The following is an 11,715-nucleotide window of genomic DNA, read 5'->3' on the forward strand; positions in this document are numbered from 1 at the left end:
TGCCCTGGAGCTTGGCCCTACACATTTCATGAACACAAAAGGGGTCACTAACAGTTCAATCCGTTCTTTAATTTACATTTTCCTCTTCAGGCTTTATTCTTATCTCATTAACTCATTTACAATGCTTAACATATGCCTAAGAGTGCTTATAAGTGAAAGAGAACAAAAAACGAAACACAGAACGAGCATACAAAATTTCAGAGAACAGGGTCCCCGCTCGAGCGCCAACTTCCCCGCTCGAGCGGACCCATAAGGCCTGCAAAAGTACAGGTTGCACAAAAAATACGCTCGAGCGTGGAACAGAGCGCTCGAGCAGGAGGCCTGACTGCAAAAACTCCCCGCTCGAGCGTGATATGTCCCGCTCGAGCGGACATCCAACTCTGCGAAAAGTGCTGGGAGTACGATTTTCCCGCTCGAGCATCGTGTCCCACGCTCGAGCGGACCTCAAAATTCTGGAAAACCTAGAATCGCATTCTGGAGCTTCATTTCGGCTTTCCAGCAACCACACTTGCATGCAATGGCTCAAATCTCAAATATAATCATATCAACATGGCACCAATGCAAGATTATAACATTATGGAGCTCAATTTCTTGATTTATCTACATGCATGTTCCAAAATATGTCAAACTCAACACCAACATAACAAACTCATGCATTCAAGCTCATATCTTTTCAAATTGTACATGCTTGTGATGAATTAGCCACACTCTCAACTTAGATAACACAAATGGTGATCAAGACATGAGTTTCCTTTACCATTTCACATGGATTATACACATTTGTGCTCAAACATGCAATATCAAGGTGATTTCCTACATGCATGCACATATTGAGCTTCAATTCAACAAATACAACCCAATTTCATTTTAACCTTACTCTTGATCACCAAATTAGTTTGAACACACAAAATCACAAACTATACTCCAAGAGTTACTCACCTAGAAGCTTTAATCTCCTAAGCTCTAGTCAATTCTTGAGCTAAATCTCCAAGATTCCCAAGCTTTAGGCTAAATTTGCACAATTCTCTCCTCTCTCACTCTAACAGCCGGCCTTGCCTCTCTCTAGAGAGTTGATCAGCCCAAATGAAGTTAAAGGAAGGGAATTGAGTGTAAAATGCCTTTACATAAATCCCCACTCACAATATAATAATAATAATAAAGCAATTTGGCACTATTCATCAATTTAATCGATTTAGTCTAACCCGAATCAATTTCTAATTAAATTTCACCGTAGGCTCTAAAAATTATGCCAATCACGATGGCGTAATCAATTTCGGGTTCTATGGCCGATAAGACCCTCAATTTAATTTCCAAAGCAGATTATTCAAATAGATATTCCTACGGTGAACAGATAGAAATTCAAAACCACATATACTCACAAAATGGCACATAAAATCATGCTAAACACATAATCATACTCAAGTTAAGGACCAATTAGCGTACTATGGAACAGGGGCATCACAGTCTCCCCCCCTTTAGGAAGTTTGGTCCTCCAAACTTAAGTTACCTTCGTCGGGAAACAAATATGGATAGCGTAGACGCATCTCCTCCTCTTTTTCCCATGTGGCATCCATCCCATAATGCTCCTTCCATTCCACTTTCACCATTGGGATGGGCATGCTTCTCAATTGTTTCAGTTGCCGATCAACAATCCGTTTTGGCCATTCAGCGTATTCCATATTTTCATCAATAGCAACCCGGTGATGATCAATCACATGAAACGGGTCTCGGAGGTAACCCCTCAACATCGACACATGAAACATATTATGGATTTGCTCGAATCCCGGTGGCAAAGCAACTCTGTAGGCAACTGGACCAAGCCTCTCCAAAATCTGAAACAGCCTGATATAACGGGGCGACAACTTGCCCTTTTTCCCAAATCTGACTTGGCCTTTCATCGGAGAAACACGGATAAACACATGGTCACCAACCTCATACTCAAGAGGTCTTCTCCGAACGTCTGCATAATTCTTTTTTCGGTCTTGAGCAGTTTTGAGCCTTTGCCAAATGGTTTTGATCTTTTCAGAAGTGTCTTGCACAATTTCTGGCCCAAGCAAAGCTCTATCCCCGACCTCTGTCCAACAAATAGGTGATCTACACCTCCTACCATACAAAGCCTCGTATGTTGCCATACCGATGCTGGAGTGGAAGTTGTTATTATAAGCAAATTCTGCAAGCGGCAAATAATCTTCCCAACTCCCTTGAAAATCCAAAGCACACATGCGAAGCATATCTTCCAAAGTTTGTATCGTTCGTTCTGACTGCCCATCTGTCTGTGGGTGGAATGCAGTACTGAACCTCAGTTCTGTTCCCATAGCTTCCTGCAAACTCTTCCACAATCTAGACACGAATTTCGGATCTCTATCCAATACAATAGATACTGGAACTCCATGTAAACGGATAATCTCATCGACGTAAATGGTAGCCAATCTACAAGCAGTAAATGTAGTTTTGACAGGCAGAAAATGTGCAGATTTAGTCAGTCTGTCAACTACAACCCAAACAGAATCCATACCTCGAGAAGTTCGAGGTAGGCCAACAACGAAATCCATAGTTACATGTTCCCACTTCCATTCAGGAATAGGGAGAGGTTGAAGTAGACCGCCTAGTTTCTGATGTTCAGCCTTAACTTGCTGACACTGAAGGCACTTGGACACATATTCTATAATCTCTTTCTTCATTTTAGGCCACCAATAAGTTTGTTTCAAATCCCGATACATTTTATTGTTGCCCAGATGCATTGCAAATACGGATCTGTGGGCTTCATCTAAGACCCTCTTCTTTAGTTCCGGGATATCAGGGACACATATTTGGTTCCAAAATTTCAACATTTCATTCTCAATACTGAATTCTGCTTTTGGGCTTACTTCAAATTCATTAATTACCTTTCTGAGGAACTCATCTTCTTTCTGTTTCTGCTTGATTTCCTCAACAATTGCCGGCTCGGCTGTCATAACGGCTATCAATCCGCCCTGTTCACACACCACCACATCAATTTCAGACTTCTCAAAGTCTTGCAAGATCTCCCTCTATTCAGTAAGCAAACAGGCCATACTCCCCGTTGATTTTCTGCTCAAGGCATCGGCAACTGTATTTGCTTTCCCGGGGTGATACTGAATTTCTAAGTCGTAATCTTTTATCAGTTCCAGCCATCTTCTCTGACGCATATTCAACTCTTTCTGCGTGAAGAAGTATTTCAGGCGCTTATGATCCGTGTAGACTTCACACTTCGCCCCATACAAATAATGCCGCCAGATTTTCAAAGCAAAAACAACTACGGCCAATTCTAGGTCATGTGTTGGATAATTTTTCTCGTGCAGCCTCAACTGTCGGGAGGCGTCAGCAATAACCTTTCCGTTCTGCATTAACACACAACCCAAACCCTTATAAGATGCATCACTGAAGATCACAAAATTTTCCGTACCTGAAGGTAGTGCCAAAATTGGTGCAGTAGTCAATCTTGTCTTCAATTCATGAAAGGCTGATTCTCTTTCTTCGTTCCAGTCAAATGGTTGCCCTTTATGTGTCAATTGGGTAAGAGGCACAGCCAATTTCGAAAAATCCTTCACAAACCTCCTGTAGTACCCGGCTAAGCCCATAAAACTACGAACCTCTGTCATATTAGTCGGTGTAGGCCAATTCACAATTGCCTCTATTTTCTGTGGGCCCACTGAAATTCCTTCCTTGTTGATCACATGCCCTAAGAAAACAACTTCATCCAACCAAAACTCACATTTCTTTAGTTTAGCAAATAATTTCCTTTCCCGAAGTATTTGTAAAACAGTCCTCAAATGATGTTCATGTTCAAGTCTATCTTTAGAGTATATCAAAATATCATCGATGAAGACTACAACAAACTCATCAAGGTAGGTTTTAAAAGTTCTATTCATTGGGCCCATAAATGCTGCCGGAGCATTAGCCGCTCCAAATGGCATAACAAGAAACTCAAAATGACCATATCTCGTTCTGAATGTTGTTTTCTCAACATCCTCTGCCTTAACTTTTAGCTGATGATACCCGGATCTTAAATCAATCTTAGAAAACACCTGTGATCCCTGCAACTGGTCAAATAAATCGTCAATACGGGGTAGGGGGTATTTGTTCTTTATCGTTACCTTGTTCAATTCCCGGTAATCTATGCACAGGCGCAAAGTACCATCCTTCTTCTTTACAAATAACACTGGTGCACCCCAAGGCGAAGTGCTAGGTCGGATAAACCCTTTATCAAGAAGGTCTTGCAACTGTTCCTTTAATTCTTTCATTTCGGCAGTAGCCATTCTGTAGGGAGTTTTAAAAATAGGCTGGGTGCTTGGCACAGTCTCAATAGTAAATTCTATCTCCCTGTCTACCAATTCCCCTGGTAATTGATTCGGAAACACATCTGGAAATTCTCTAACAATAGGAATATTATTCAATTCAACATTCTCAGATTGTTCAGACAACACATAACACAAATAACCCTGGCACCCTTTCCTGATTAGTTTACATGCTTTCATTGCAGATATCAAGTAAGGTGGAGGCACTACCCCATTTCCCACAAACACAATCTCTTTCTGTTCTTGTGGTTTAAATACAACCCTTTTTGACACACAGTCTATGGTGGCACAATACTTGGTCAACCAATCCATGCCCAAAATTACATCGAAATGTCTAAAGTTCAAAGGCAACAAATCTACATATAGGGTAGCATCCTCAATATGCATGTCACAAAACTGATATATATATTCACATAACACAGATTCCCCCGATGGAGCAGACACACATAATAAATATGGCAATAACTCTAGCGGTCTATTTAGTCTAGATGCAAATGTATATGTCACAAATGAGTGCGTTGATCTAGAATCAATTAATACAAAGGCATCCTGATTACATATTGAAATAGTACCTGAGACAATGGCATTGGCATTCCGTGTATCGTCCGGAACGAGCGCAAAAACTCTCGCCTGTCTCACGGTATCCCTGGTAATAGCGGATTTCAAAGTATTTCCCAGCTTTGGAACTGAGGCAGTTGAACTAGCTGCTAGTTTTCCACCATTCTGATTACATTCTCGGGCTATGTGCCCTTGCTTCCCACACTTGAAACAGGCTCCTGATGCACAGTAACAGACTCCACGGTGCCTTTTGCTACAAATGTTGCACATGGGAGCTGTGTCTTGGGAAGAACTCGAAGTATTTGAGGAGCCCATATTTTTCTTTTTCAGAAATTTCTTCTTCGAAAAGAAGCCTTGTCTTTTGTTGCCTTTCCATTCTATTACTGGCTTAGCTTGTCTAGCTATGTTGGCCTCTGATATGATGGCTCTATCAAGCACCCCAATGTAAGTCTCTAGCTTTAGAACATTCACACTCTCTAGGATGTCATTGCGGAGTCCACCCTCAAAATGTCTTGCCTTTTTATAGTCCGTGTCAATTACATGTGGTGCAAACTTGGCCAATTCAGTGAACTTGGCCTCATACTCAGCCACTGTCGTGCTATCTTATTTTAATTCCATGAACTCTGCTACTTTCCTATCCCATACACATTGCGGAAAGTATTTGTCATAGAATATTTCCAGAAACTTCACCTAGTCAACATCCTTATGATTTTCTCGCATCAACATCCACCATCTTCTTGCCTCGTCTTCTAGCATAAAAGTGGCTCGAAGCACTTTCTGAGTCTCTGAGCAGGGGAACACTTCGAATAATTTCTCAATGCTGAGGACCCACGCTTCAGCTTTCAATGGATCTAATCCCCCGTGGAACTGTGGTGGTTTCATTTTCTTGAATTCCTTGGTGAGAGCTATTATTTGGTCATCATTTTGATGATCTGGCACGGGTGGTGCCGGAGGTGGAGATGGCTGGTGTGGTTGCTGCCACTGTTGTTGCCACTCCTGTTGCTGTCTCAAAGCTTCTACCATTTCCTGTATCAGTCTTTCCATTCTGTCCATTTTGGCAGTTGAGGATTCTTCTATTTCATCTCCTCTGGTCCTCACCATCTGATTAAACTTGCATTATACTTTATACAGGATATACACAAGTACGCATGTAACAAAGAGCACACATATTCAGGTAATTTGCAATGCAAATAATTCACAACTTACAACATACAATTGTTCATATCAAAACATTTAAGCATATAATCAATGCTTCCAAATTCATTTTTATCACATGAATGCATCCTAGATCTTATCTAGACGCTTATTGCTCTTTTTGGACAAGTGTGTGAGTTATTAACTCGTGCTCTGATACCACTCTGTCACGACCCGAACCCGCCCCTATGGGTTAAGGACATAACCGGCTAGTAACCCTGTGATTACCTACGGCCTCAGACCAAAACAGACATAACTCAACAGAGTAAAGGGGCCAAACGGAAGCAATAATCAAAAACTTTGTCCATAGAGCCGTGCTTATATGCAATTCAAAACAAACCATACTCATAAACGTTAATAACCCACGTCAAAAGTACAGTACCATAAAATTCTTTACGGACAGGATCATCCAACTAAGTCAACCCATGACAGACTATTTACAAATATACATAAAGTCCTTGCCAGCAAGACAAAATATAGTTACATAACAAAATGGCAAGGATAGGTCTCGTGCGTGTGACAAAAGGCTGACTTTCTCAAAACTCATGTTGTTCCTGGCAGACTTCACTGGGGCTGGGTTTGGACTTCCCTCGGCTCACCTACAAGCACATGCATGAGCGTAAGCGATAGCCCAGCGAATAATATCAAATACAGAAGCCATATAAACAATATGTAGAACAACATACTCTAAACGGCCTTGGGCCCAATTCATATTCCTACTTAACATATGTACATTTATACAAGGTTTAGATCAAGGGACTGTAGTTCCAAACATACTGGCCTTTGGCCCATTCATTTACGTCAAACTGGCCTTCGGCCCATCCATTTATGTCATAACGGCCTTCGGCCCATATATTTGTGGCAAAATGGCCTTCGGCCCACTCATTCATGTCAAAACGGCCTTCAGCCCACTCATTCATGTCAAAACGACCTTCGGTCCATCCATATATGTCAAAACGGCCTTCGGTCCGTTCATGTACATCAAAACGACCTTCGGTCCAGTCATTTCTATCAAAACGACCTCCGGTCCATTCATTTCTATCAAAACAACCTCAAGTCCATTCATTACTATCAAAACGACCTTTGGTCCATTCATCTCTATCAAAACGACCTCTGGTCCATTCATTTCTATCAAAACAACCGCTGGTCCATTCATTTCTATCAAAACGACCTTAGGTCCAATCATTTTCATGTCAGACTTTTGTCCACAATCCCAATCAGCAAATCATAAAGCTTATAAGGGAATAAACGATTGGACATTCACAATTATTCCAATATCGATATTACTCACAGTGATGGGCTTGTGGATTTGCCCTGGAGCTCGACCCTACACATTTCATGAACACAAAAGGGGTCACTAACAGTTCAATCCGTTCTTTAATTTACATTTTCCTCTTTAGGCTTTATTCTTATCTCATTAACTCATTTATAATGCTTAACATATGCCTAAGAGTGCTTATAAGTGAAAGAGAACGGAAAACGAAACACAGAACGAGCATACAAAATTTCAGAGAACAGGGTCCCCGCTCGAGCACCAACTTCCCCACTCGAGCGGACCCATAAGGCCTGCAAAAGTACTGGTTGCACAAAAAATATGCTCGAGCGTGGAACAGAGCGCTCGAGCGGGAGGCCTGACTGCAAAAACTCCCCGCTCAAGCGTGATATGTCCCGCTCGAGCGGACATCCAACTCTACGAAAAGTGCTGGGATTACGATTTTCCCGTTCGAGAGTCGTGTCCCACGCTCGAGCGGACCTCAGAATTCTAGAAAACCCAGAATCACATTCTTGAGCTTCATTTCGGCTTTCCAGCCACCACACTTGCATTCAATGGCTCAAATCTCAGATATAATCATATCAACATGGCACCAATGCAAGATTATAACATTATGGAGCTCAATTTCTTGATTTATCTACATGCATGTCCCAAAATATGTCAAACTCAACACCAACATAACAAACTCATGCATTCAAGCTCATATCTTTTCAAATTGTACATGCTTGTGATGAATTAGCCACACTCTCAACTTAGATAACACAAATGGTGATCAAGACATGAGTTTCCTTTACCATTTCACATGGATTATACACATTTGTGCTCAAACATGCAATATCAAGGTGATTTCCTACATGCATGCACATATTAAGCTTCAATTCAACAAATACAACCCAATTTCATTTTAACCTTACTCTTGATCACCAAATTAGTTCGAACACACAAAATCACAAACTATACTCCAAGAATTACTCACCTAGAAGCTTTGATCTCCTAAGCTCTAATCAATTCTTGAGCTAAATCTCCAAGATTCCCAAGCTTTAGGCCAAATTTGCACAATTCTCTCCTCTCTCACTCTAACAGCCGGCCTTGCCTCTCTCTAGAGAGTTGATCAGCCCAAATGAAGTTAAAGGAAGGGAATTGAGTGTAAAATGCCTTTACATAAATCCCCACTCACAATATAATAATAATAATAAAACAATCTGGCACTATTCATCAATTTAATCGATTTAGTCTAACTCGAATCAATTTCTAATTAAATTTCACCGTAGGCTCTAAAAATTATGCCAATCACGATGGCGTAATCAATTTCGGGTTCTGTGGCCGATAAGGCCCTCAATTTAATTTCCAAAGCAGATTATTCAAATAGATATTCCTACGGTGAACATATAGAAATTCAAAACCACATATACTCACAAAATGGCACATAAAATCATGCTAAACACATAATCATACTTAAGTTAAGGACCAATTAGTGTACTATGGAACAGGGGCATCACAAAGCTATACTGCTTTGATAGCTAAGGAAATTATTCCAATAATTAAACAGAATAATTATACTAACCTTTACTATCAAACAGTAGGCAAACAATTGACCAGGATAGAAGAAACAGTTGTTCATCTCAAAAACAATTGTTCTCTCCAACCTAAACCATCAGTAATTCATCCAGTAGCAATTAAGCCCACTCTTACAGTAACAAATTTTAATCTAAAATCTAAGAAGGCTAATACAGAATTTATGGATACTCTTATTAACAAGATTAAAGACCTTCATATAGGAGAATCCTCTCAACAAGTTAATATGTTATCCAGAAATCATTTTTAGGAAATAGATGAAAATTATCAGAATTTGACACCAGACCAAATGTCCGAAATTCAAGCAAATTTCCAAAATGATCCTTCATCCATAAATAAGGTTCATTATGGAACAAACATAAATCGTACAGCATATACAGCACCTAGTTTGTACTACTACACTATACCTACTCCAATGGATATTCTTTATGAAGAAGATTTCCTTCACAACCAGAAATCTTACCACAATAGAACCATTTATGAATGGAATATGCCAAACATGCATGTAAGTTTATATAAACAAAACCCCAACTTTTGTAGAATTACACAAAAGACCCAAACTTTCTCAAAATTACCCAACAACCCCCAACTCATCAAAATACTAAAATTCAAAGACAAAACTCATGAGAAGGAGTAAGATATCCCTACCTCGAAGTTAGAGCTCGAACGGAGAGGTTGAAGAAAATCAAAATGCTCCAAATTCAAAGATTCACGGATCAAAATGGAGCCCTCGACGATCCACACACTTTTTACAAAGGCCGGAGGGTAGAGAGACACTCTAACTAGATCAAACCCTAGAGAGAAGGAAGTTTCTAGAGAGAAGGGAGTTTCTAGAGAGAGGAGCTCTCAAAATAGCTTTTTAGAAAGTAAGAGAGAGAGAGAGAGAATGTAAAAAGTGATTTTAAAATGCCCAGCTGCCAACTGATATACGACATTCCCGCTCGAGCGGAGAACACAACGCTCGAGCGTCAAGAACAAAAAACCAGGTACGCTCGAGCGCAAGAAGGCCCGCTCGAGCTCCAAGACACAAGAATAAAGTGCATCCGCTCGAGCGCGAAAACCAGTCCGCTCGAGCGTAGATTTCTCCCTCCCAGAACTTACACCAAAAAGTACTACCCGCTCGAGCGCTACCGCTCGAGTGTAAAGAAACCCGCTCGAGCGCAACAAGGCCCGCTCGAGCGGAACGACCAAAAACCTGGCAACAAGATTTTTAGACCAAGGTTCAACCCACCTGTTCGAAACATGCCCAACACATCCTAAAACTCAAACAAATGGAATTAAAGGACGACAACAAGATAGATACAACTACCAACTCCACGGAACCGAGTCCGGAATACAACAGAACAGTAAAGGGACAACCGGGATCGCTATAACCTCCCCCCCTTAAAGAATTTCGTCCCCGAAATTAAATACAAGTTTTTCAAAAACAAGATTTTCTCAATTCCCAACATTATCACAATGCGAATTTTAACAACTCGACCCATTACCGGTCATCTTATCTCTTTTCAAGAGGCAATTTACAACATTTTCCACAACATGCATTATAGTTATGCATTCCCTGACATTTCACAAATTTCAATACTACATTCCACAATTCTATATCAGATTCAGTATTCATGATATATTTCCATTTCTACAATACATTCAACATATGCAATGTTACATTAAACTTCCATTGTGAGGCAAGTTTCAAAATTCTACCATTAGATCAAAACATAAGCCATGTTTTACAACCGAAGATATACTCAATACTCTTAAGGTTCAACAATACAACAAAATATACAATACATGCTTAAACATCCATAAATAGATCCGGATATCTCTCTCGGACCTCCAACTCACGTTCCCAAGTGGCTTCCTCCACTCCGTGATGTTTCCACAAGACTTTTACCAAGGGAATGGTCTTGCCTCGCAAGACTTGATCCCTCCTATCCAAGACCCGAACCGGTCTCTCTTCACACGAGGCATCCTCATCTACCTCCAAGTCGGTCCAATCCAACACATGAGACGGATCCGGCTCATACTTCCGAAGCATGCTCACATGAAACACATCATGCACTCCGGACAACTGCGGTAGTAAAGCTAAACGATAAGCGACCTCCCCAATCCTCTCAAGGATCTCAAAGGGACCGATAAACCGAGGGGATAACTTCCCACTTTTTCCAAACCTCATCAAACCTCACCTAGGTGATATTTTCAAGAAGACATGATCACCTACCTCAAACACCAAAAGCCTCCTCCTACGGTCGGCATAACTCTTTTGGTGACTCTGGGCTGTAACAAGCCTCCTATGGATAAGCTCAACTTTCTCCGTCGTCTCCCTAACCAACTCCGGACCCAACAAAGGTACATCACCCACCTCGGCCCAACACACTGGAGACCTACACGGGCGGCCATACAAGGCCTCAAACGGTGCCATACCGATGCTAGACTAAAAACTATTGTTGTAGGCAAACTCCACCAAGGGCAAGTGCCTCTCCCACGTCCCACTAAAGTCAAGGACACAACCTCAAAGCGTATCCTCAAGGATCTGAATAGTATGCTCGGACTGCCCATCAGTCTGAGGGTGGTAAGCCATACTAAAGGTCAACTTAGTGCCCAAGGCACTTTGTAAACTCTGCCACAACCTAACAGTAAAACGAGGATCTCTATCGGAGATGATCATCACTAGGACCCCATGCAATCTCACTATGTCTCGAATATACAAGTAGGTGAGATGATCTACCGAATCTCTCACGTGCATAGGAATGAATTGCGTCGACTTAGTCAACCGGTCTACAACCACCCAAATGGCATCAC

Source organism: Camellia sinensis, chromosome 12 (assembly GCF_055761805.1).
Source record: "Camellia sinensis isolate YWXY chromosome 12, ASM5576180v1, whole genome shotgun sequence".
In the NCBI taxonomy this organism is placed as follows: domain Eukaryota; kingdom Viridiplantae; phylum Streptophyta; class Magnoliopsida; order Ericales; family Theaceae; genus Camellia; species Camellia sinensis.